Consider the following 27606-nt stretch of genomic DNA (forward strand, 5'->3'; position numbering starts at 1 on the left):
CGCCGAGCTGGCCTCGCCCGAGCCGATCCGAGTGCCCAGGCCGGCGGCCGAGTCCTACCTGAGCTGCTGCACGCCCACCTCTCTGTCTCAGGGGCTCACGTGCGCATCCTCTCCTCCGGCAGCCCCACCCTCCGTCGGTGTCAGCACCAGCAGGGTAGAGCCTGCGGGGTTTGCAGCTACCTTCGCTCCGGAGCTGCAGGGCAGAACGCCAGCCCCCTCCCCCTTTTCCAAGCCGCAAGCTGCCAAATGAAAGCAAGATGTGCCACCCAGGAGGCGGCCGCGCTCGGAGCCCTCCGGCTGGAAGCGCCTCTCCCGGGCCAGAACAAATGGCCCTTCTCGGGTGTGCCCAGCCCCAAACCCCGACTTTGGCTGGAGCAGACAACCTGTTAACATCTTCAGCGATCTCACCGCCGCCCGCCCCCGACCTGAAGGGGACCTTACCCCGGGGCCCTTAACATCCACCTTAAAAAAAAAAAGAACTGATTTTTTTTTTCAATACTCAGTGACAGCAACTTGCAACTTTGGGATCCCTGTGAATTTGGCTGAATATTCTCCAGGAGTCTTGGCACAGTGAATACCGCTTAGCAAGGCAAACAGCTATCTTTCCAAAGAGAGAGCAGGATCTTAGATAAGACCAATCTAATGGTCCCAGAATAACAGCTACAAGTTATTGAGCCTTGATTTGTTCTCTACAGTTTTCTTCTTTCCTTTCTTAAATCACACTACATCTAACCAGCTGGCTGTTCACAGCCCAATGCTGACACCCTGGTGTTCGCAAGTCCTACCTTACCTGTTGGGGAAGTCCCCGTGTCACACAGTCACCCCAAATGCTTGTTTAGAGAACAGGAACTCTGGAGAGCTGCAAGCCCTGAGAGTCGGCTTTAGAAACCAGGGCAGGGCCCAGGAATCCACAGCTTTAACAGGTTTCCCAGGTGATCTTGCTAAGAAACAGGTGTGGATAGCCAGGTATGTCTGCCTCCGTGCTGTGTTCTTCCCACTTCACCCCATCCCTCTGAGTCACAACCCTTGGCCGCTTTCCTGGCCTACCAAAAGAAATGCCACTTAAAGAAAGCCTCATCCCCACCAGTTGTTTCCAGGAACTTCCCCAGAGCTAATTTCACAGTGCCCAGGGACAGGCCCTTCCGCAAAAGGCAGGCCATGGCTGGTGTGTCCTCCAGCGGGGCAAATCTTGCATGTGCAGCTCACCTCCCAGGTGCAAGGGTCCACGAAGCCCAGGGGATACTACATCGCTGGGTTAGAGTGTGTTTGGGTCACTCCGGCTCTACTACTCTGCCAGTCACCCTCCTCATCTGCAAACTGCTCTGTGCAGATCAGCACAGGGTTTCATTGTTCATATTGCAAGTCGGGTGCCTGGCTGCTGTCACTGGCCCCAGAGCGAGATGTCAGGGACTGACGTGCAATGCAGGTGTGGGAGGCTCACTGTCTTTCATTCGACCCTAGCTGGTCCCTCCTAGTGCCTGTCATGGCCTGGAACTAGTCTTGCTTCTCCAGTGGATGACTAGCCAGCCAGCTATAGGTAAATCTCCCTGCACCTGCTTGCACCAGACTCACATCACTGGGTCCCCGGCTCATTGGAAACCTTATCTTAGCAACTACAAAGGCCCCTTTGGTCAGACAGCTTGTGTGCACCAGGGGGATGTGTTGCGTTGGGTTACAGGCAAACATTTGTCCTTTTCTTTTTTTCTAGTCTTCAAGCCTCTCCCCCAAACTGAATCACCTCTTAACTCCCTTCTGAAAGAAGAGGAGAGGGGGTTGTATATTTGCAGTGGATTCCATCTTTTCTGAAAATTTTTTTTAAATTGCATGCCTTTCCCACCTTACTCTGTCCCCAGGTCTACACAGGTGATCTGCCTAAACCCCATCTGGCCTTATGAAAACAGCTGGGCCCAGAGCAGTTTTTCATTCATTCTCTGAGTACTAAACCAGACCAAAGGGCTTTCCGTGTCTCTGTGTTAATTGGCCAAGCGGCTTGGTGATGGTAGCATAGCGAACCCTGACACAGCAGCGACTGTAGGCTCAAATATCAAAGGCTGTGACAGGGAAGAGGGGGAACTCTATTCAAGTGAAGTGTCTAAAAGGCCTCCACCTTACCACGGAGCACTAGTTCCCTTGACTGGTGAGCCAGCTTCCTCACTTGTCCTCCCTGAGTTTGCAGCCTCTGATGGCCCTTCCCACGTGCCGTCCACTTGCCACATGTGACAATGTGAATTCAGATTCAAGTTCAATGCTTCAGTTGCCTAACCACAGCTCAGGGGCTCAACTGCCATCTGTGGGTAGGGGCCCCCTGATAGAGGATAGGGCAGATAATAGGACATTGCCACTATCGTGCAAAGATCTGGCAAACCATGCTGCTCATAGAGGACGCGTGCATTTTAGTGTCTCAGGCTGAATGCCCGGATGGAGTAGCTGAGGTTCCAGAAGCTGCAAAGGACTATCGCTTATTGTAACAACAAAGGAGAGAAGAGGGATGCCTGGGGCAGTTCCTCCTAGTCCTGGCCACATCTGGCTGCTTCCTGTACCACCTGCCCAAGGACACAGCAGGGCCTCCTGACCCTGCACTGTACCCTGAGTGACCCTGAACACCACCTCAGGGAAGTCTTCTGATACCTATTGTTCTAATGTCCTTATACTCTCAATGCCACGAGCTGGTTTTTAAAATTTTTTAATTTAGTTTTATTTTTATTTGGAAGGCAGAGAGAGAGAGATACAAGATATCTTCCCTCTCCTGTTCTACTCCCCAAATGCCCACAACAGCTGGGGACTGGGCCAGGCCAAAAGCAGGAGCCTAGAACTCCATCCAGGTCTCCCACCTGGGTGGCAGGAATCCGGGACATGAGCCGTCATGACCACCTCCGGGGATGTGTGTTAGCAGGAAGCTGGACCGGAAGAGGAAGAGCTGGGCTCTCTGAGCTTGTGAGAATGCAACATTGCAAGCTGTGCCCCAGGAAGTGCAATGTAACGTGAGCTCCAGGCGATCTGTGAGGGGTGAGAAGCACCACCCAGGAAGCAGCCCGTTAAGGTCATCACTGTCTAGCAGAAGAACACGTGTGTTGGCTCCAATGTAAATAATCGCTAGGACTTCTGATCTTGAGGAGCTTTCCATGTCCTGGGAAAGAAGATGCACTCAATGAAAGGACTTGCAAGAATAACAGGACACAGGGAGCTGGAAAGTGTGCAAGCTTGTTACAAGGAATAGCCCTGGAAAAAGAGGCACTTAGTATCTGAGAGAGAGCCCTGTACAAGGGAAATTCAAGGGGAATTGATGTGCAAGAGCTGGAGCTAATGAGGGAGTTCTCCAGGGCAAAAGGGTGGTGGCGGCAGCAGCAGCATGGGGCGAGTGCAAGCTCATGGGCTAGGGGTGTTCACGGAGAGGTGGGAGACGGTCAAGGATAGGGAAACCGTTAGCCTGGTGGGACACTGAAAACTGGGCTTCCCCAGAGCTCTCCTCAATTAGGGTGATGTGCAGGCAACCCCAGGCCTTGAAACCCCCCAAGTCTGGATGCAGGAAGCAGCGTGTGATCACCTGCAGACTGAGGTTTTGTTCTGCTCTCAGCCAAGCCCACGCTTCTTGCTGTTTCTAATGTCCCACAGGTACTAGGCATAAAGGAAACGCCCAAGGCTAGAAATTTGGCAAGTCTCATAAAGTGCTTTAACTCTTACAAAAGGTCAGAGTAGAAAGACAAAACATGACATCAGGGAGACGTAGTGGAACCATTCAAAAATGCAGGTGAGGGTTCTTCAAAAAGTTCATGGAAAGATAGAATTAGTTTAGTGAAATCCACGCAGAGCTTTTTCATGATATGCATTTCCATGAATGTTTTGAAGACAGTCTCTCCATATGCATGGGTTTCAAACTTGGGGACACCAAAATACAAGTTTCTTTTAATCCCGCTGTTCCAGGGATGTATTGAAGTCCTCTTTAGAAGTCGCCTCTCAGTATTAGCAAAGGATTGGCTCCTGAACCCCCGCAGATACCAAAGTCCCCTGACGCTCAAGTCCCTCACACAGCGTGGCACAGCACTTGCACCCTTCCTACGGAAATCCTCCCGTGGACTTCAAATCCTCTCTAGATGACTTCTAACAGCCCAGATCATGTAAATACAATATGAACAGTCATCACTCTGCAGTATGCAGGGGATAATGATAAAAGTCTGTACACATTCAGATCTGTGATCGGCTAAATCCAGGGATGCAGAACACACAGATACTGTGCTTGGGTTTAAAAAAAAAATCACCACACATATTTGACATAAGAACAGATTTTTAAAAAATCAATTTTCCTTCCTCAGAGTTTTTGGTCTTTGATTTAGACTCCAGCTTGCCTCTGGGTATCCTTTCTTGTTCCCATCCTCTCTGAGGTGGGTTCACTGGATTTCCACCCCCATTCCAAAGCTATCTTCCCGTCAAATCCCTAGAATATGAGAGCATGACCTTATTTGAGAACAGGGTCTTTGCAGATGTAATTAAGTTAAGGACCTCGAGCTAAGGAGATCATCCTAGATTATCTGGGGGCCCAACATCAGTGACAAGTGTTCTTATAAAGGACACACGTGGGAGAGACACAGATAGAGGGGAAGACGGTGTGTAGTGCACACGGAGAGTAGAGTGATGTAGACACAAGGAATGCCAATGTCTGAGAAGCTGGGGCAAGGCAAGGAACAGAACAATCCTCTGGAGGCATCGCGGCTCACCTTCGACTCGGACTTCTGAGAAAATACCCGTTGTGGTGACTTGCTGCACCAGCCACAGGAAACTCATACACTCTATAAACAACAAATGTATGCTCTGTTCCCAATACAAGATCCACATCTGGGCTCAGTGTGGTGTAGCCGATTTAGCCTCTGCCTGCAACACCTGCATTCCCCACCAGAGGGCCACTTGGAGTCCCAGCTGCTCTGCTTCTGATCCAGCTCCCTGCTAATGCACTGGAAAAGCAGTGGAAGATGGTCTGAGTGCTTGGGCCCCTGCCACCATAGTAGGAGATTCAGATGGAGTTCCGGGCTCCTGGCTTCAGCCTAGCCCAGGCTGGGCTATTGTGGCCTCTGGGGAGTGAAGCAGTGGATGGACCCTCACCCCCTTTCTCTCTCTCTCTCTTTTTCTCTTAGTGACTCAGCCTTTCAAATAAAATTAAATAAATTTGTTAAAATAACATCTGTATTCTTCCTGGTTTGATCTAAACATTCAGTATGTTGTAACTAGAACTGTAAACTAATTTTATGTAAGTGCAAATTAAGAATATTAAAAATTGCTACCCATTGGTTCATGAACACAGAATTGTGCTATTCTGTGTGTGTGTGTGTGTGTGTGTGTGTGTGTTGTGTTGTATCTGAGTGTTTTGGGTTTTGTCCTTTGATTTTTGCAGACACTAAATGGAAGCATAGAATAGAATGAGGGGCTGGTGCTGTGGCGCAGTGGGTTAATGCCCTGGCCTGAAGTGCCGGCATCCCATATGGGCGCGAGTTTTAGTCCTGGCTGTTCTACTTCCAATCCAGCTCTCTGCCATGGCCTGGGAAAGCAGTAGAGGATGGCCCAAGTCCTTGGGTCCTTGCACCCACGTGGGAGACCCCGAAGAAGCTCCTGGCTCCTGGCTTTGGATCGGTGCAGCTCCGGCCATTGTAGCCATCTCAGGAGTGAACCAGTGGGATGGGAAGACCTCTCTCTCCGCCTCTACCTCTCTCTGTAACTCTATCTTTCAAATAAATAAAATATTTTTTTAAAAAAGAATAGAATGAGAGAAGACTGTCATGAATAGGGGACAGAGCTCCCAGGGTTTTTCATATTTAGTATCGTAATCCCACCTCACCTATAGGGACTATATACCAGTACTCCTCGTGGGTGCCTGAAACCACACATAGTTCCAAACCCTTTGTATTTTATTCTATTCTGACCACAGATCTTAACAACCTCAACATATTCTTTTATCAAGTGGAAAATTTTTATTTTTCCACTTAAAGGAAGAACTTTATTGCTTCTTTTTGGCATGCCCAAATTGCCAGCACCACTACTCTTGCACGCTGGGGTCATTGCTAAGTGAAATAAGGGGAGTCCTAGCACCAGCACTGCAGAACATGGCAATCAGCTGCGGACTGAGAGGGCGGGGAGTGGTGGCGCGCGGTGGATACGCTGCACCAACGAACGACTTACATCCTGGATAGGACACAGGAGGTGCCATCATGCTCACAAATGGCAAAAATGTATTCTCTTCCAGCGAGGGTTTCTTGTCCCAGTGTTTTCCTTCAAATTGGGTTTTGGAACCTCTAGCTAAATTCTTTGGGACTTAGCTTTTCTATTATTATTTCTTAATCCGACCTGGCAGGTTTTTTGTTTGTTTGTTTGTTTGTTTTTGTAGGATCCAGAAAGAGACATTACTGGACAGCAGGTTTGTGCCAGTAATTTCATGTCTCTGCTTTTGGAACTTCAGTTCTTAAAAATAGAGTTGTGACATCTACATGGTGTGAGCAGCATTTTTTGGTCCTTTTTTGTTTTTTTTTTTTTTTTTTTTTTTAGCTAAGAACTTTTTTTTTTTTTGGTTGTTGTTATTGTTCCCCAAATTTTGAACAGAAAGCAATTTTTACTTCCAGCCTTGTGATGATTATGCTTACTCAGGGATTGTTGTGTGCAAATAATTCTGCAACCACTTAGCAGAGAGCCGCAGGATGAGAAGGGGAGATTGGACGCAGTGAGATGACACAGGTGGAGAAAGAGGTGACCCAGGGAAAAGCACTGGAGTATGGTTCCCGCTGTCTCTTGGTTGTAGCATTATGTTGGGAGGCGTCCCATCTTTCTGCACTGCCATGGACAGGGAGAGGGCTGGAGCAGTCTCGCCCTTAAGTCTATAACAGCTTTCTCCATAGCAGGCTGCGCTGTCAGAATGACTACTGCTTTTGTGACTCCAACAGGAAGAAGGTCAGGTCTAGTGGGAAATTAAGGTCTTGTGACATAAAGCGCCCGGAAAGCCTGTATTGCTAATATCCGAGGAAGGATCTCATTCTGTCTTAAACGTTTTGGGATCGGGGTGGGCCTTGTAGTGAAGCAAGTTAAGCTGCTGCCTGGGATGCCCACGGGCTCAGATGTGCCAGTTAATAGGTTAATATCCAACCTGACATCTGATAACAGATCTGATAATATCCAACATCAGAGAGCTGGTTTGAGTCCCGGCTGTTCCACTTCTTCTTCTTTTTTTTTTTTTTTTTTTTTTTTTTTGACAGGCAGAGTGGACAGTGAGAGAGAGAGACAGAGAGAAAGGTCTTCCTTTGCCGTTGGTTCATCCTCCAATGGCCACCCCAGTCGGGGCACCGCGCTGATCCGATGGCAGGAGCCAGGTACTTCTCCTGGTCTCCCATGGGGTGCAGGGCCCAAGTACTTGGGCCATCCTCCACTGCACTCCCTGGCCACAGCAGAGAGCTGGCCTGGAAGGCGGGCAACCGGGACAGAATCCAGCACCCTGACTGGGACTAGAACCCAGTGTGCTGGCGCCGCAAGGCGGAGGATTAGCCTAGTGAGCCGCGGCGCCGGCCTGTTCCACTTCTGATCCATCTTCCTGCTACTGCATCCTGGGAGGCAGCAGATGATGGCCCAAGCGCTTGAGCCCCTCTCACCCGTATGGGAGACCTGGAAGTAGATCCAGGCTCCTGGCTTTGGCCTGCCTGTCGAAGGCATCTGGGGAGTGAAACAGCAGACGGAAAGTGTCTCTCTCTCTCTCTTGCTCTGCCTTTCAAGTGGATGAAAATAAACAACATTTAAAAAAATGAGTTTTTCTTTTTCAAAAACTTTGAGGTCGGGTAGTGCTGCTCATGCCTGGGGAAAAAGGAAGGCACTTCCAAAAATTCACAGAAAACTGGAATAGGAAGCTACTACGAGCAATTAAGATGCAAGTTAGATGGTCACGTCCCACACAGGATGGGCTGGACTCCTGGTTCCAGTTCCTGATTCCAGCTTCCTGCTCACGCACTCCATGGGAGGCAGCACGTGACAGCTCAAGTAGCTGGGTTCCTGGCACTCACCTCAGAGACCTGGACTGAGTCCCTGGCTCCTGGCGTCAGTCACCCCGGCCATTATGGGCATCTGGAGAGTAAACCAGGGGTAGTATCTCTGTTTCTCTCTCTCTGTCTCCCTCCACTTTCAAATGTTTAAAAGTTTGTAGCATTTCCATATTTTTTGAACTTTTTGAAGCCCCGCAGTAGAGGATAGGTTAGGTAGAGGTTGAGAATTGTCAGAGATTAGTGAGAATTCTGGTAGTTCTAAGACATTCATTTCTTTATATTTTGCTCCAAATTATAAACTCCATTTAAATAAGATTCATAGTCATTTAAACATAGCCTTATGTTTTCTTTGAGAACCAGGCTTCTTTCTCACAGATTTAGATACTTCTAGATATTTATCCTATGGAAATAAAAGCACCAGAACAAAAAGGTGTTAGTAAGTATATTTATATTGCAAGGTAATAAATTAAACAGGAAGTCTACCAATAAAGAAGTGACTACGTAAATTTTATACCACAATGTGATTTTTATATGATTTTATGATTTTATATGATTATATGATTTTTATGTGATATTTATACCACAATGACACTAAAAACAATGACTTAGGTCTAAGCAAGTTGACTTGGTCAGATTTTCATAATATATTGTTGAATGAGAAAATCAAAGTTCAGAGAACCATCAAATAGTCTTACTTATGTAAAAGACATATCATAGACATTAACGTTGTCCCCCAAATATTTCTGATGCAGGGTCTCCAGGTACCTAACAGAGCTGCAGTTCATACAACCAGATCCCTTGTAGGTGGTTGGACCAGGTGACCAGTTCTGACCTAGGAGTGATGAGCTCAAGTTCAAGGCAGTGGCTGCTGCTTCCATGTGGGTTCTGGAGTAAGGCAGAGAGGAGCCAAGCCTACCCGCTGACCCACCCTGGTCATGTAGTAGGACTGTTTCCAGTTACTGGAATTTTGGCACTGACTTGACAGTGGTATGATGGAGCCCAGCAAGCCGAATGCGGCAATGACAGACATGCGTGTGACCTTATTCACTCAGCACCAACACCAGCAGATGGAACGATGATTTCCATTGTACACAGCGGGAAGCAGCAGCTCAATGAGGTTAAACAAATTCCCTGGGTTACGCAAATTAGCATTTTGCCAAGTAGAAATCCGAACTGAAATATGTTGCAGGGCCAAGCACCTTTCCTCCTGCAGACATCCCACGGGCACGCAGGGAGCTTTTCTTTTCAGAGGACCCTCAGCTCTATTTTAGGACAGAAGCATATGGCCTCATAAAGCACAAGCGAGAAAGGTTATCTGACTACAGGCGCAGGACACAGAAACCTTGGCTGCCACGCAGAGCAGAGCCGCTGGTGGTAAAGAGAACAGGGATAAAAATAGGCCGCCCAGGTTCCTATCTATCATCCATATTGGCAGATTCCTGCCCTTTCAATTTGTAAAACAGGCTGCACTTGTTATCCTCACCCATGGTATGCTCCTGGACCCTGTCTGCAACCGGCCAGCCCCTCAGGGCTGCCTAACAAAAGCTCCCGGTCAGCTAATGATAATTGGCCACTGGGACAGAATCACAATTGTTTGCACCTAGCAGGTGAACATGAAGGTAATAGGCTAATGTACCATTGGCAAGAAACACACACTGGCCCCTTTTTTTCCAAGTGTGAGAACATTAGTTATCCAGGAAACCTGACTGCTGTGTGTGTGGGCAGCTAGCTGCGGGGAGATTTTAAATGGGGACTGCAGGTGCATAAAAGTAAACCATGCAAATGATCTCTTCAAGGGAAAACGAGATCTTCTAATTCACGGAGGAAAACATGAAACTGCGCTAAGACTTGTGAAGTGAACAATCAAAGGCACAGCCCTGCTTCTAACAAGCCAGCTTGTAGTCTCTTGCCAGCACTCAGGATCCTGTGATCTGCTGCGCGCCCAAAACAAGCTTTTACAGCATAGAAGCCATGCTGAAGGGGAATCATATTTATTTTCCTCTGTTTTATTTCCATCGAGCTGGTTCCTCTGTGATACATATTATATCAACACAAAGTATTACAACAATGGTTTATCATCATCTTACACATGTGGAAGGGATATTGTCTATAGCAATTGCAGGGTAAAAACTAAGAGGGGCAGGCATGTTGCCTACTGGTTAGGATGCTCGAGTCCCTGACTGCATACCTGGATTCCAGGGCTGGTTCCACTCCTGACTGCAGGTTCCTACTAAAGCAGACCCTGGAAGGCAGCAGTGTTGGCTCTGGGAATTGGGTCCCTGCCACCCACCTGGAAGATCGGGATCAAGTTCCCGGCTCCCACCTTTAGCCTGGCCCAGCCCCAGACCAGTTCTGGATATTGTAGGCGTTGGGGGAGAGAATCAGCACATGTGGGCATTCTCTCTCTCTCTCTCTCATAAATAAATTTAATACTATTTTTTAAGAAGGTAAGAGTCTGAAGAGAGATTATCTTAGAGTGTTGTTGAATAGAGAGCATGTATTGTGTACAAAAGCAGGGAGTGCAATACTCAAAAAACTCATTCAGGATAACAACGATTAATTTGCAAATGAAAGCAGACTATTGTTATTGTCAGGGGAAGGGAAAGAGAGAGGGATGCATTATTCAGCCTGTGGCCAGTGTATTTGAGAAATCTGCTGTGCATTTCTTTATGAAAACATTAACTGTATTCATTTATACAATACGCTTAAGTATATTAAATGCATATTAAAATTCAATGTTATATAATATTGCATATTCCATGTAGAGCTCATATCATTAACAAAAAGTTTTACCATTTAATCGTCATAACTCCTCCAAGGTTTGAGGTATTCTGGCCACCACCTCCCCAGGAGGAAGCCAGAGAGATGAAATTGCATGACACACTGTACTGCATAGACATGGCAGAGCCCAGATCTGCAAGGAATGCAGGTCAGGCATGTATCCACACTCCACTGTAGCACACTATTGGCCAGAAACTTGCTGTCGCAACCATCAAAATATCTTTCCAGGCCAACCTAGAAAAAAAATTCCTGGAGAATTTCCTAAAGATGAAGAGCACGCCTGTTATATTTGTGAAAATCAACCTATTTGCACTGGAAGTAAACAGATATTTCAAAAAGTACTGAAATGAATATTCTCTCCATCCAAAACCTTGCAAGACATTTATTTTTAAAAATATTTTCAGCATGCCATCTTTGGGTAAAAATGGATAAAGAATACAGAATTATTCAATGAAAAGGATCAATTCTATAAAGAAAGTGTGAATTATGAGAGTAACGAAAGCAGCATTCTGAATTCATACAGAATAAATCAACATGGCTTCATACTTTATCATATCTAAGATTAGAAACTGCTGACAATGAGTTTTGTAAAAATATTAACTACATGAAGTCCGTTTTCTATCAGCCCCTCTATTCCATTGCAAAATTAGCTGCTTGTCTTCACCGGGGGGGAGGCCCTGATGCTAAGACAAGCCGTGGGCTCCAGACTGATGCCCCTGGAGCTTCTCAAGTTTATAAAAGGCAAAGAAGCCCTGCAAGCTACCTCCTACACATCTCTACCCTCACCTCAATTTCACCTCACCCACAACAAGCCGCAGGAGATGACCTGAGGACTTGGGCCCCGCCACCCACATGGGAGGCCCGGATGGAGTTCCAGGCCCCTGGCTTCAGGCTGGCCAAAGTCCAGCCATTGTGGTCATTTGGGGAGTAAGCCAGCTGATGGAAGATCTCTCTCTCTCTCTCTCTCTCTCTCTCTCTCTCTCTCTTCTCTCTCTCTCTCTAATTCTGCCTTTCAACTAAATAAATAAATGTTTAAAACAAAGAAAAGATTTGGAGCCATCATTGTAGCATAGCGGGTAAAACCACTGTGCCGGCAATGACGGCATCCCAGTGGCTGCTCCACTGCCGATCCAGCTTCCTGCTCATGGGCTGGGAAAGCAGCAGGAAGTGGTCCGAGTGCTTGGGCCCCTGCCACCCATGTGGGAGACCTGGTTGAAACTCCTGGCTCCTGGCTTCAGCCTGGCCCAGCCCTGGCTGTTGCAGACACATGGGGAGTGAACCAGCGGATGGAAGATCTCTCTTTCTGTCTCTCCTTCTGTCTCTGAAACTCTGATTTTCAAATAAATAGATAAATGTTTAAAATATATATAATATATATGCATACATATGTGTATGTAAATATATATGTATATAAAACACTCCTGTTTGCTTACAAGTGAGAGGAGTAAACATTGCTCAAAAGCCTGAATTTGATTTTCCAAAGGCAGAGTCCTCAGATATGGCCCAGGTATTCACGTGTATGACATTAAGCATCACTCATGAAGCTCTCTTGCTTATATGTTTATGAGCCCATAGAGGACATACTAGTGTGTCTGTCTATTAGGGTCTGCTAATTTTCCTTAAATGGTGTGTATGGCATCAACTGTGAGTTGTTTAGAACATTTTATACACAGTTTGGGAACTATTACCCATCATTAAATTCATTTAGAGTGAACTCCCATGGCAGGCACTGGGAAAAATGTAGCTTGGGTTTTTGATCATTTCACATGATCAACCAGTAGCTGACACTGCTTCCATCGTAAGTGACTCATCCAACAGAGACAGGCTCTGTCATTTATGTCACCATGCATGAGAGTAATACAGGTGACATACGATAATCATAGGGACTGCTTTGTGCTTAGAGTTTTCCTCTGGTTTCACTAAAGTGCTAAAAAATGAGAGATACAGATGTTTCCAGGTGGCATAGAGTATTAATAAAAAAATAAAAAGGAGTTGAGCCATTTTCCTGTAAATACAGGTTTGTAATTGCTAACCAAAAAAACCAGTGGGATTTACACCATGCTTTGTAGTATACGGTGGCATTTTGCCAGGTCAAGAAAGAAATCAGACGGCTGAGGGAACACGCAGGCACCTTTGCTTTACCCGACGCTGCCTTGGGTGCAGAGAGGTAGCAGTGTGCTCTGTGCTCTCCAGTGTGACCTGAGCTTCAAGTGGGATAAAGGACAAGCAGGATCACCCAGGAAGGAAGGGGTCCTTACTTATAATTTATAGTCTGGTGCTAACTGTAAATATCAGTGTAGGTTTGATACCCTGAGGAGACTTCCCAGAACTGTTTAGATCGGTAACCACTGCAGTCATGAATAAATGAGTCAATAAAATCTTCATCTTCAAATACAGACTAGCAGGGCTGGCATTGTGGTGCAGCAGGTTAAGCCACTGCTTACTATGCTGGCATCTCATATCCAAGTGCCGGTTTGAGTCTTGGCTGCTCAGCTTCCAATTCAGCTTCCTGCTAATGTTTCTGGGAAAGCAGTGGAAGATGGCCTGAGTACTTGGGGGTCCTGTCATTCTTGTTGGAGACCCAGATGGAGTTCCAGGGTCCTGGCTTCAACCTGGCCTATCATTCATTGGTCGTTGCAGCATTTGTAAAGTGAACCAGCAGATGTAAGATCTCTCTCTCTCTCTTCCTCTCCCTCTCTGACACTCTGCCTTTCAAATAAATAAGTATGTATTTCTTTTTTTATATATTTTATTTTTTGAAAGTCAGAGTTACAGAGAGAGAGGGAGAGACACAGAGAGAAAGAGAAATCTTCCAGCCACTGGTTCACTCTGCAGATGGCCGCCACAGCTAGGGCTGGGCCCGGCCAAAGCCAGGAGCCAGAAGCTTCTTCCAGTTCTCCCAAGTGGGTGGCAGGGATCCAAACACTTGGGCCATCCTCAGTTGTTTTCCCAGGCGCATTATCAGGAAGCTGGATTAGAAGTGGAGCAAGCAAGACTGGAACTGGTGCCTATATAGGAAGGTGGCATTGCAGACAGTGGCTTTCCCTGCTACACCACAATGCCAGCCCCAAATAAGTGCACCTTTAAAAACATCCAGACCAGTTTGAATCCAGATTGAAGTGACTACACAGACTGTCTGAGCTGATCATCTGTGAATGTCACCTACTTGCCATCTCCAGCAACGGCCGTCTTACAGATGAGAAGAACTCTTCACGGACATTCTAATCTACCTGTTCAAGCAAGATGTTGAGAAAGGTTTCAAACCAAAGTGAGATGGAGGAAAGAAGACTAGAAACACAAGAGTCCTGCCCCAGAATGGGGGACACTCTTGAGTGGATTCCCCTTTCTAGGCTACCAAGTTTCTGCTGAGAGGTAGAGTTGAATCAGGAAGCGAGACGAACCTCTTGTGGGAAGAACTGTATTTCGGAACATTGCAGAGAAGCCCTGAGGAAGACGTGGTGATGTTTACCAGCTACCGCAGGAGGTGGTGGTTTGGAGTGTCATGTTCTGACCTTCAACACTCCACGCCCAACCACTGTCATCCTCTCTTGTGCAAACCATTCTCCTTCCAAGGCCACTCTTTCCTCCCAACCACATGGGCTTGAGTCCTCGTGCACAATCTACGATCCCTCCTTCATCTTCCACGTACAGCACCAAGCCTTATTAATTCTCTCTGATTTTTCTCTAATTTATGATGAAAAGTATCCAAAGTTGGGTATAGGGTGAGATAGCACCCCACTTCCTTTTTCAGAAAATGAATTTCAGAGACAACTTCTTTTATTATTAATTTTCATAATTGAACATCTATCAGTGGGAGCAGGTATTTGGCCTAGGGATTAAGGCATTGTGTCCACAATGGAGGACCTGGGTTCAGGTCCCAGCTCTGGACTCCAGCTTCCTGATATTGTAGACCAGGGAAATGACAGTGATGGTTCAAGTAACCGGGTCCTCGCCTGCCCATAGGTACCTGGACTGAGTTTCCGGCTCCCAGCTGTGGTTTGGCCCAGCCCCAGCTGTTGTGGGCATTTGGGAAATGAACTAGCAGATGGAAGCTCTCTGTCTCTCTCCCTCTCAGTTAAATTGAAACTGCTTTTTAAAAAACCCATCAGCGTTCTTTATGATTTAATAAGCACCTATCTGTAAAATTTTCTACCAATAAACAACTTCCCCTGACACATTCTTTCCCTCGACTCTTTCATAAACCTTCCCCAGGAATCCAGTCTCCCAGAGAGCCAGCTTGAGTCACAAAGATGAAAAACCTTCAGAGGGGCACACCCTCAAAGTGTCCAATGCTTTGGTTGACAAAATGAGGAGTCTGAACTATGAACTAACAGGTGATCACTAATGCCTCCCAAAACTACAACTCTCTGACTCCACCACAGCTTAAATTGTAACTCCTGAAGGACATCCTGAGAAGGCAAGAGGCATAAAGAACTGATGTGTCGGCCATGGAAAGCGACACTCTAGATGTAAGTGGGAGCTTGCAGCGGGCATCTCACTTTTTTTTTTTTTTTTTTTTTTTTTTTGACAGGCAGAGTAGACAGTGAGAGAGAGAGAAAGGTCTTCCTTTACCATTGGTTCACTCCCCAATGGCTGCTGCAGCTGGTGCGCTGCGGCCAGTGCACCGCACTGATCCAAAACCAGGAGCCAGGTGCTCCCCCTGGTCTCCCATGCGGGTGCAGGGCCCACCCTCCACTGCACTCCTGGGCCACAGCAGAGAGCTGGACTGGAAGAGGGGCAACCGGAACAGAATCCAGCACCCCGACCGGGACTAGAACCCGGGGTGCTGGCACCACAGGCGGACGATTAGCCTAGTAAGCCACGGCACCGGCAGGCATTTCACTTTGCAAAGAAGCACCGGCAGGCATTTCACTTTGCAAAGAAACCAAGTCTTGACCTACAGACAGACGGGGCTGATCTTCCCTTTAGGTTGATCTTCCTCCATCCTTGTACCTCCTATGGCTGCCGCACCTGCCTCACAGCTCCCCAGCGACACCACGCTCGTCCAGGCTTCATGCATGCTATTTCCTCCTCTCCCCAGGAAGCTGCCTTCTCCTTCCTTCTACCACGCTGAGTGTACCAAAGGAGTCTTCTACCACGCTGAGTGCACCAAAGACTCCTTACCTTGAGTAAGAGTTACCTGCTCTGTCCTTGAGCCACCTGGGGACCTACTGCTAATTGAGCATTTATTGCAACATTCTAAATATTGAAGTTTTCTTCATGACATATTTGAAAGGTAAAAAAGACAGAGAATATAATAATACCATGTGTGCATGACTTATTATGAAGGGACTGTGGCATGCATTGTGGTGCAGTGGGTTAAGTCCCACTTGGGACACCCACATCCCATACTGGAATGCAGGTTTGAGTCTTGGCTCTTGCATTTCCAATCCAGCTTCTGATCGGTGCATCCTGGGAGGTAATGGATTACGGCTCAAGAACATAGATTCCTGCCACCATGTGGGAGAACTGGATGGAGTTCCAGGCTGCTAGCTTCAGCCTGGCCTAGGCCTGGCTCTTGTAGAATAAACCAGAAGACGGAAGATCCATCTCCGTCCTCTCTCTCTGCCATTTGACCTTTCCTCTCCCCTCCCTCCCCCTTCTCCCTCCTCCCTCTCTCCCTCCCTCTCTCCCTCCCTCCCTCCCTCCCTCCCTCCTTCCTTCCTTCCTTCCTTCCTTCCTTCCTTCCTTCCTTTCTTCCTTCCTTCCTTCCTTCCTTTCTTCTTTGACAGGCAGAGTTAGACAGTGAGAGAGAGACAGAGAGAAAGGTCTTCCTTTTCCGTTGGTTCACCCCCAAAATGACCACTACAACTGGTGCGCTGTGCCGATCCAAAGCCAGGAGCCAGGTGCTTCCTTCTGGTCTCCCACATGGGTGCAGGGCCCAAGCACTTGGGCCATCCTCCACTGCCTTCCCGGGCCACAGCAGAGAGCTGGACTGGAAGAGGAGCAAGCGGGACAGAATCCAGCGCCCCGACCAGGACTAGAATCCCGGGTGCTTGTGCCACAGGCGGAGGATTAGCCTAGTGAGCCGCGGTGCTGGCCATGCCATTTGGCCTTTAAAATACATTTTAAAAAACAAATAAACACTGAATACATCAGCACTGTATACTAGCTATTTTAGTGCTTTACAAAGAACATAAAGGAATACAAATTACAGATATAGCAAAAGACCTCTGGTTGTCTTTCCCCACTCCCTTTCCTGGAGGCTATTACTACTCTGAAGTTGATGTTGAGGAGCTGTCTATATTTCTGTGTTTTTATCATGTGTGTGTATATGCATTTGCAAGCATTGCACAATATTGCTTTGTGAGGTTCAAACAAGAGATAACATTTTAAATATTATGCAACACATTTAATTCAATATTGTATTGTAAGATTAATGCATGTTGGGGCTGGTGTTGTGGCACAGCAGGTTGAGCAATTGCCTGCAATGCCTGAATCCCATATGAGCACCAGTTCAAGTCCCAGCTGTTCTACTTCCTAATCCAGCCCCCAGATAATGGGCCTGGAAAAGCAGCAGAGGATGGCCCCAGTACTTGGACCCCTGTCATCCACATGGGAGACCAAGATGGAGTTTGGGCTCCTGGCTTCAGCCTGGCCCAGCCCTGGTAGTTGAAGCCATCTGGGGAGGAATCAGCAGATGAAAGATCTCTCTCTCTCTTTCTTTCTCTCTCTCTGTAACTTTTCTTTTCAAATAAATAAATCCTTTTTGAGAATAGAATTAATGGTTGATTCATGTAAATCTAATTCATTCAAAATTCCTGCTCTATTAATGTTCCAATATACGGTTATACCACAACTTCCCATAGAGATTTTTTTTTCATTTATTTGAGAGGCAGAGCGAGAGATCAATCGATCTATCTATCTATCTATCTATCTAGACTCCCATCCACTGTTTCATTCTCCAAATGCCCACAACAGCCAGAGCCAGAGTAGGCTGAACCCAGAAGCCAGGAGCTCAATTTGGGTCCCCCAGGTGGGTGGCAAGCATTCACCTCCTTGAGTCAACACTGGTTCCTCCCAGAATCTGCTTTAGTAGGAAGCTGGAGTCAGGAGCTAGGGCTGGGATTCAAACCCAGACACTCTGATGTGGGACATGTGTATCTAAACTTGAGTCTTAATTGCTAGCTAGCAACTTACCATGTACCACAGCTTTTTAGCAAGCTTTATATGTAAGGTGGAAGGGTGATTTAGTTAGTATCAAAATTTTTGGCAACTACAGACACTGTACCAGTGGACATATGATACAATTTTCTTTTCTACTTTGATACAACACTTTCTCTAAGGAAGTAATAAGAATTGCAATAGCCATGTCCTGGGATACGCACATCTTTAGCTTAGCTATAAATTGACAGATAAGTCTCAAGGTGATTGTAACAATTACCATCTCATCACAAGTGGGGGAAACTTTCCCTTCCCGCCTCATCATCATTTTAATTGATTTTTCAGTAGCTGGAAGTGCTATATCCTGACTACGTGTTACATATTTAGATTCCTCTTTCTGCAAATTATTGATATTTTGTCTATTTGGTTATTGATGTTTTCTTTTTTCTATTTTAAATAGACTCTGTTTTTCTTCTGATATAACTATCATTTCTGAGCTTTACATGTAATACAAGTCTTTCAGTTATAATTTTTCTTGTGAGTTCTTTGTCATACAAAACGTCTTACTTTGTTTCCTTCTGTTATTAGACTTTTAAAAAAATTCTTTCCTATAAAATAGCATATGATCTTCACCTGTATTCTCTTGTAAATGTTTCAAGGCTTTCTTTTACATATTAAATCACTGACCTATCCAGAATTTGTTTTTATATATGTGAGCTAGAAAGTCAGGTTAATTTTTTAAAATATGTGGAGTCATTTTTCCCTGAGTACTGTTTAGTGCATAGTATTATCTTTCCTCATTGACTTCCTTTATTTATTTATTTACTTATTTTTGACAGGCAGAGTTAGACAGAGAGAGAGAGAGACAGAGAGAAAGGTTTTCCTTCCGTTGGTTCACCCCCCAAATGGGCGCTATGGCCAGTGCGCTGCGCCAATCTGAAGCCAGGAGCCAGGTGCTTCCTCCTGGTCTCCCGTGCAGGTGCAGGGCCCAAGCACTTGGGCCATCCTCCACTGCACTCCCCAGCCACAGCAGAGAGCTGGCCTGGAAGAGGGGCAACTGGGACAGAATCCGGCACCCCGACCGGGATAGAACCTGGGGTGCCACAGGTGGAGGATTAGCCAAGTGAGCCGTGGTGCCGGCCTACTTCCTTTTTTAAATACTTGTTTTATTTATTTATTTGAAAGGCAGAATGATGGATGGAGAGAGAGAGAGAGAGAGAGAGAGAGAGAGAGAGAGAGAGAGATCTTTCCCGCCCCCCCCCCCCCACACACAGCAAGAGCAAGAGAGTGAGAGTAAGAGAGAGAGAGACACTGTTGGGGGCAGAGAACCCAAATGCTTTGGCCATCTATTAGTGCCTTCCTGGTCACATCAGCAGGAAGCTGGATCAGAAGCAGAGTAGCCGGGACTCAAACTGTCACTCCAATATGGGATGCTGGCCTTGTAAGCCATGGCTTAACCTACTGCTCCACAATGTCATCCCCCACCTCAAATGAATTCTAAAGCTGACTTTGTCATATTCCCGTATGCTGAATTATATGAAATGTTTTTACTCATCTGTTGATATAATCACTGCTTTTTTTCACTTTGATATATTATGGTCAAATCCTAAATAGACTTCCTAGGTTAAACCAATCCCACATTCTTGGGAACATTCCAATCGACTATAGTATCATTTTAAATTCCTTGTTGACTCTGGTTTCAAATGTTACATTTAGGGTTTTGCATTTATGTTCATAAGTTAGATTGATCTACACATTTTCTCTCTCATGTGGTCCCTGTTCAGTTTTCATAAAAGCATTGAATTCCTCTCATGAAAGAATTTGTGAAACATTCTTTTTATTCTATTTCCCTGAATAGTGTGTATAAGAAAGAGGCTATGCATTTAGTCTCTAGAGCAGTGTGTAAAACTGAAAGGAGCTCTTCTTGAATGTGTAATTAAAACTCTCCACCAAAATGTTTGGATCTAGTGATTTTTTGGTTGACAGATTTTTTAAATCATGAGTTCTATTTCTGTAGTGACAAAAGAAATTTCAGTTTTCTGCTGATTCTTCAATCTTGATAATTTATAGTCTATCTCAAAATTTTACCTAACTTTCCAAGTTTGCATGCATAAAATTCATCACATTACTCTGCAAAGATGTTTTAAAATTATCTGTTAATATATTCTCTAATATTCTTTGTATATGCTTTCACTTGTTTGTTAGTAATGGATCTCACCAAAGATTTGTTCATTTATTAATATTTTCAAAACATTGGCTTGTTTTTGATCTATTTGGGTTTTGTCTTCTATTGTATCTTGTATCCTTTCTGTTAAGTTCATCTCTTATTTCTATGCTTCCTTTTGTTAGCTCTGTTGTCTCTAATTTCTTCAGTTGACAGCATGGTTCATTAACTTTAAATATTATTTCCTAATACATAAATTTCCCTCTAAGCACATTTGAAGCTTAAAATTACTGTTTGGTTCTAAATATTTCATAATTTAATGGATGTATGAATGATGGATTATATGAACTGTATGAATTTCTTATGTATTTATCCCCAAAGACATTTCGGGTAATGTTTTAGTATTGATTTTAAGCTTTATTGAATTTCAGAGATAATGCTTTGCATGATATTAGTAGTTTGGAATTTGTTGACTTGCATATCTAGTTTCTAACCAATTTACTATTATTTTAAATACTTATGTACTTATTTGAAAGGCAGAAAAACAGAGACAGAGACATAGATCTTTCATCTGTTTGTTCACTCCCCAAATGCCTGTAATGGCCTAGGCTGGGCTATGCCAAAGCCAGGGACCAGGAACTCAATCCAAGTTTCCCATATAGGTAGGAGGGACCTAATCACTTGAGCCATCACCTGCTGCTTCGTACAGTGTTTATCGCCAGGAAGCCAGAATCAGGAGCAGAGCCAGGACTTGAACCTACGTACTTCCTTATGGGATACAGGCATCATCCTAAGAGGTGGCTTAACTGCTGGGCTAAGTGCCTGTGCCTAATGCCTAGGACTAGGCATTACGGTTAAATGGTCCATGCATTATTTAAAAAACACATGTAGCCTTTAATTGCTGAATGTGGACATTAACAAAAATATGTTAGTTGAATTGTTTAAATCTGCACTATACTTTTAGGTTGTCTCATCTATCAGTTACTAAGAAAAATGTGTTTTCACAAAATCTCCAGTTATAATTTTGATATATTCAATTTTACTTGGTAATTCTGATAACTCATGATGAGCATTTTATACTTGGATATTACTTTGCTAGATTTTAGATCTTCTTAAGAAATATCCCCTTTATTATTAAGTTTTAATGATGATCATTAAGTATTAATCATTCATCATTAAATATTAATTGTTTTCATTAAGTAACAATTTCCTTATCTTTAATAATGCCATTAGCTTTAAAATATATTTTATTTGACAGCAATATTGGTACATAGTTTTCTTTTGGTTAATATTTGCCACCTACATCATTGATACATCATCTTTTTCCCCTCTTATAGCAGGGAAATTTAATTGATTTACATCTATTGTGACTCATTTGCATCACATTATTTTGGTTTTCTATTAGACTTTGCCACTGTTGGTCTCCCACTGATGTGGTCTGCTGTATTCCCTTTTTTACCCTTTTTCTGGTCTGAAGTTATATGCTTCTGTTTTCTTCATGGTCATCATTGAAACCTTCACACCTTCTGGCGCTGTTTCGCTGTCGAATATTTCCTGAACAACCCTGGAATGCTCAAGTCTGATCACCCTTTTCTATCTTCACAATAGTGGAGCTTTGTTGTTGGTTCTATCTTGTAGAAATCCCCTCTTTTAAAATCCACCATTTTAAATTTTTCTGTACTTTCACACTTATTTATGAGTGTCATGTCAGCCTCAAATCTCTTCTTTCCCTCTTGGTTTAATTTCCTTCTAAATATCACGTGGATAGTTAGTTCCCTTTGTCAGGGTCTGAGAGTAGTAAACTCAGAGTCTGAGTTTACCTGCACCAATCTTTGTATATTTGGATTGTTATTATCCAAGTACATATATTTTAACTTTTTAAATAATGTTTAAAAATAGTAGTCTCCTGTCATTCTCTTCCCAGAGCTAGCAATTTAGCTAGCAATTTTCCATATTTTTAAACTATTTTTATAGTAGTTATCTCCATTTTTCTAAATAGTATGCTTATAATAATGCACTTTTCATTCACTAACTTTTGAACTATCTATTGTGGGCAAAGAACACTGAGCTCCCTCAGTGGCCCCACCCCATTTTCCCTCCTCCATTCATCTTATTTTTGGTAGCTGTTTCACTTTTACATTATTTAGACTTTCTTCAAAGGTTTCAGTGAAGTTTTATGATTACACATCCTGTTTTAAACAACCTTTGATTTTTTTCTGGAGTTAACAATTGGCTACATTTTTTTTCCTGAGTCTTATTTGAACTAATCTCTAATTCTTTCCACACCCTCACACAGCTTCTAAGTACAACACCCCATTATCACCAAACCTTTCAATAAAATGCCTCATTTTTGGGCTGTGTTTATGTGCCTACATCCAGGTACTTTGGGATTTAACTTCTCTAAGGGTAAAAATCTCTCATATCCTAAAGAAGTGATAGAGAAGTCGCTTTATCCCATTACCTGGGAATAGGACTGCGGGACATCGATTTACTGCTAAAGATTTGTGTTGCGAGTACAAGGCCAGGCTGAAGAGTAATAAAAAGTAGGAGTAAGTCAAGGAAAGATAGGAAGTGGTGCCAAATCATGAATACTGCACTGGCAATTTCACAGTGAGCCAAAAAGAGGCAGGGCAAGTGGATTACAAGTACGTACAGAGAATCATAGAAAGAGACACTGCAGGCGGACTACAGGTATGAAGGATTGGGGAGACACACTGCAGGTGGACCACAGGTGCATATGAAAGATTGGGGAGACACACTCCAGGTGGACCACAGGTGAATATGGGGAAACAAGCGTTGGAGAATTTCATGGGAAAAAAGAAGGAAGAAGCTGCCCAGTTCCCTCCCTAGCCTTATTTCTCATCCCCTAAATTTGATATGCATGAGTTTTCTGTTTGTCCAATCAGGGTCAGTAACAGCACCTGTCTCAGATCGTCCTCACAAGGCATGGATGGATGAATTCATATTCAGAAGAACATGAATGGTGTCTGATATATGGTAAGAACTTAGCTAGTGCTGGTAATCACTATTGCTCTCTCTTACTTCCCCCTAAATTATATCATATTTTCTTCTCCTTGTATCTCTAGCTGTTACTCTAAGAGATTTCCTTAGATCTTGCAGTTTATTAATGCTCTGTGTCCACTGTGGCATTTCATCCAAACACTTACTGTTAACTTCAAGACCATGTTTTCCATTTCTGGACTTTTTATTCATGCTTTTTCTTCCTAGGATGCCATCTTGTTGTAGTTTTCATAGTGGCCTCTCCTTTCACTGTGGCTTCTCTATTTCCTTGCATTTCTTTTTATTATAAGCATATGTAGAGGCCAGAGGGTAAAGCCACCACCTGCAGCACTGGCATCCCATATGGGCACCGGTTTGAGTCCTGGCTACTCCAGTTCCGATCCAGCTCTCTGCGGTGGCCTGGGAAAGCAGTAAAAGATGGACCAAGTCCTTAGGTCCCTGCACTCACACGGGAAACTTGGAGGAGGCGCCTGGCTTTGGATTGGTGTAGCTCCAGCCATTGCGGCCAATTGGGGAGTGAACCAGCGGATGGAGGATCTCTCTCTCTCTCTCTCTTTCTCTGCCTCTCCTTCTCTCTCTGTCTCTGCCTCTCCTTCTCTCTCTGTGTAATGCTAACTCAAATAAATAAATCTTAAAAAAAATAAGCATATGTAGCTTATAGTAACAATTGGATTTTTTCTGCCTGTTTCTAGTTCTTTATTTGTTGCACCTGCTCACTCTCCTTATTATGGTTTATTTCTTCATGTGGTTTGGAACTTCTTTATTGTGAGTTGATGCTCAACAGGGTGCCTTTATGTTCCCTCCAGAATGATTTTTTTTCATTGCCTTCTATCAGAATGTCAGTGACCCCTGATGGCCTGGGGTGGTGATGGAGGGTAACTATGTTCACTTTAACTTTGGATTCCCAAATCCTGTGGATACCTTACATTTGGATACCACAAGCTTTCTGCTTCAACTTCCTCCAGGGGCCTTCCCACCTATACCCAGTGCCCAGGACAGAAGTCCCCTTTGCTGCCTCCCTGTCCTTCCAAGCAGGGTTTTGGTTTGGTTTCTTTGTCTGCTTTTTTGTTGTTTGTTTTGTTTTCCTATTTCCAGACTATGGGAGAACCTTTCTTTTTCTTTTCTTTTCTTTTTTTTTTTTTTTTTGACAGGCAGAGTGGACAGTGAGAGAGAGAGACAGAGAGAAAGGTCTTCCTTTTCCGTTGGTTCACCTTCCAATGGCCGCCACGGCTGGTGCGCTGCGGCCGGCGCACTGCGCTGATCTGAAGCCAGGAGCCAGGTGCTTCTCCTGGTCTCCCATGGGGTGCAGGGCCCAAGGACTTGGGCCATCCTCCACTGCACTCCCGGGCCACAGCAGAGAGCTGGCCTGGAAGAGGGGCAACCAGGACAGAATCCCGCGCCCCGCCCGGGACTAGAACCCGGTGTGCGGGTGCCGCTAGGTGGAGGATTAGCCTATTGAGCCGCTGCACCAGCCAAGGGAGGCTCCTTTCAGTAGGAACTTAGTTCATGGTCCTAAGCAAGCTCCAGGCTCCATCCCTTGTCTCTGAATAGGGCACTTCAGTGTGCTGGGCGTGCACGCGGGTGAGACAGCCCATGGCAAGGCTGGTGCAGCCCTCTCTGCTGCTGATGTTCTTCTGATTATTCCCTCATGTGTTTGTCTCTCCCACTGGTCAGGGAGCATCCCAAGCCAGAGCTGGTTCATTACCCATCCTGTCTGCCTGTCCTGCATCCCCAGCTCCTGGCATAGTACCTGGCACTCGTAAACAAGAGCTCGGGAAACACTCCATGAATGAATTCATTGTAGGTGAATCTGACAGCTGCTAAAAAGTTCCCTACGACTTGTCACTTGCACCGTGACACAAAAATGTGTCCCAGACGTGTCGGAGCATACAGAGGATGGCAGCAGCGACACACTTGGAGACGCCTGTGGCACCTGATTCTCTTGACCTTGTCATCAACTGGGTTGCTTCCTCACTGTTTGAAAGATTGTTTAAATGAAATGATTAAAACTATATTAAGAGCTAAGAATAGCACTCAGATGCCATACATAGCTCCTGGCTACCCAGTTATGCAGCGCGCTGAAATGAGGCAAGACGCTTTTGACAATTTAATTAACATCTTTCCAGCTCTTCAATTTCTTAAAGCTGCAGGGGCCTTCACTGTCAATTTGTTTACAGTCGAAGAGGAGGACACTTATTTTTCCTTCAGCATCTGTCACTGGGGGAGGGGAACGGGGGTGGATTAGAGAAGGGTAAAAGACAGGTAGCTCTTCTATTACCCTGGAGTTCATCCTTTCCCTAGGCTTACATTAAGTAGGTTGTTTACCTGCTGGACATAGTAAATAACAACACTTGTGTTTTTAGTGGGCTTTGAGTATAATGGAATAGTAGATGCTAATTAGGATTTTGAAAGAACTTTCATACTACTATAGTATATATATATATACTATATATAGTATATATATATATATATATATATATATATATATATATACTATAGTATACTACTACTACTACTACTACTACTGACGCAGAACCAGTCACATGAGTGATGTAATTGAGTAAGGCCGGGTATTCTTATTTGAAATTCACAAGGTTTATCACATGGATGACTGATATTATAACTATTTGCGATCCTGATCAAGCTTTTAATGAAGTATATTTGGAAACTATTCAGCATGTGACTCCCAGCACCTGCCAAAACACAGCACAGCTTAATCTAACGAAGCTGAGTCCGTGTTCTTGCCAGCGCTCAGCCTGGGTGCTGGCCTCTCTGGACAATGTGATCCAGCTCTCAGCTTGTTTCTCAGAGGCTGCCCAGCTCTGTGGAGGAACAAAATGCTGATGAGATGGTTTGGGTTTTTCGGTTAAAGTTTCCTCCCTGTCCCCACACACCCCACCACCACCACCACCAAAGGAAGAAATGATGGGATGTTGCCAGAGAAGAATACAGCAGGAAGGGAATGCTTCTTAATGAAATCAGAGAAACCACTGCAAAAGCTGACTTTTCCATGTATTTGGCCTCTTTGGGAAGCGTTCTGTTGGGCAGGTATTTGTGTCACCATGGGATGAGCTGTTGTCTTTACCTAGTGTTGTCCTGACTGGTCAGCTGCGGAAGTGGAAAATGTCCTAGCAAGGGGCAGTCATGGAGAGATACAAGGTAGACTTACCCATCTACAACCCTGCAGACCAGGGCCGCCCCTAGGGTGTCAGTGACCTTGTCTACAGAAACGGTGTGTGTCACCCTGGGCCACTGTGTTTGCACTGACCTCCCCTGAACTATGAAAATAGTATCAGGGCCACCGGGAGCAATCTGCTCAATAGACCACCCTCCTGGAACAAGGCTCTGGTAGGTCAAGGGCCCTAGACCAACCCATAGATGGGCACACTGAGCAACCTGGGATACGTGATGGATCGCACAGCCCAGGGATGGGGTGGGATGGAGTTGGATGGTTAAAGGAAACCCCAAAAAGGAAAAGCATGGGTCCAAGGTCTGCATGGGTTCTGATCTGGCCCCAGGTCTCCTGCTCAGACAGCTGCCTCTCTGCCATCCCTTGCATCTAAGGAAGCCTTTGAAAACTTCAAGGGAAACTCACTAAAGTGGAGGCTGAAGGGTCAAGGGCTGGGGTGTAGAGCCTGTGTCAGGAACCCTATAATGGCATTGGAGTCAGCAGTCCACAAGCCCCATCTCCTACGTAGCTGGTTTGCCTGACATCAACATCACCTGTAATTCAGATGTCACCTCTCAGAGGGGGTTTTCTTGAAGATTCAGGCAGTATTATTCACCTTGTCCTACAGCATTCTTACATGTCTCATCTCTCATGGGGCCGTGCGAATGTCTGTGTTTATATCCTTGACTTTGAAACTCTATGGAACACAATTCTAACTTGTGTATATTTGTGAATTCGGTGCCTGGGCATGTGAAATAGTGATGATGTTTGGAAAATGAGTGAATGAGTGAGTTCCCTGGAAGTCGCCTGATGTCACAGTATTCCACATGCAGATTGCTGGTTTTCATGCACAGGACGTGAAACTCCATGGCAGGCATCAGGACGCCCCGATAAATATTCATACCGAGTGGTTGAAGTCAGCACTTCCCGTTTTGAACCCTTGTGGCAGCAGCAGGTTGAACAAGATTCACATGAGGCCAGGGACTCATTTTTTAGAGGACTCGTTAAGTTAACAAACATATGGGAGCTGTATACTCTTGTCAACTGATGGGACCTTGCACTTGCATGCTGATTTCACATCTATTATCTCTTTGACTCTCAAAACAAAACAACATAAAACAAAACGAAAAACCCTGTGAGATGGGACGCTTCACTGTTGGCAACATCTTAGAGCAGAACACAGTGAGACACACAGGTCCAGTGGGGTGTCCCTGGTCTCACACCTCAGACCGCAGCCGAAGTTTGAACGTGAATCTCCTGACCCACTAGGGTTTTTCTCAAAACGCCTTTGCCATCATGATGCTGGCCAAATTGCTCCATCTCTCAGCAGCTTCTGATTTCTTATCTGAAAAGAGGAACAATAT

The 27606-nt window shown here is 45.0% G+C and overlaps 1 protein-coding gene across 12 annotated transcripts in view; it reads right to left on the bottom strand.

Moving 5' to 3' along the window:
* The window catches only part of PHACTR1 (phosphatase and actin regulator 1), a 582572-nt gene that overhangs the window by 290757 nt on the left and 264209 nt on the right, over positions 1-27606 (bottom strand). For 2 of the 12 annotated variants that reach the window (XM_051855847.2, XM_070074396.1), the window contains exon 1: positions 59-15263. The exons of 8 other annotated variants lie outside the window; for them this stretch is intronic. The gene's annotated coding sequence lies outside the window, so the exon portion shown is untranslated. Of the gene's footprint in view, positions 1-58; positions 15264-27606 lie in introns of those variants that run through there. 2 more of the 12 variants (XM_070074400.1, XM_070074398.1) reach the window with 2 other exon arrangements.

The sequence above is a fragment of the Oryctolagus cuniculus genome, chromosome 5, assembly GCF_964237555.1.
Source record: "Oryctolagus cuniculus chromosome 5, mOryCun1.1, whole genome shotgun sequence".
Taxonomy (NCBI): domain Eukaryota; kingdom Metazoa; phylum Chordata; class Mammalia; order Lagomorpha; family Leporidae; genus Oryctolagus; species Oryctolagus cuniculus.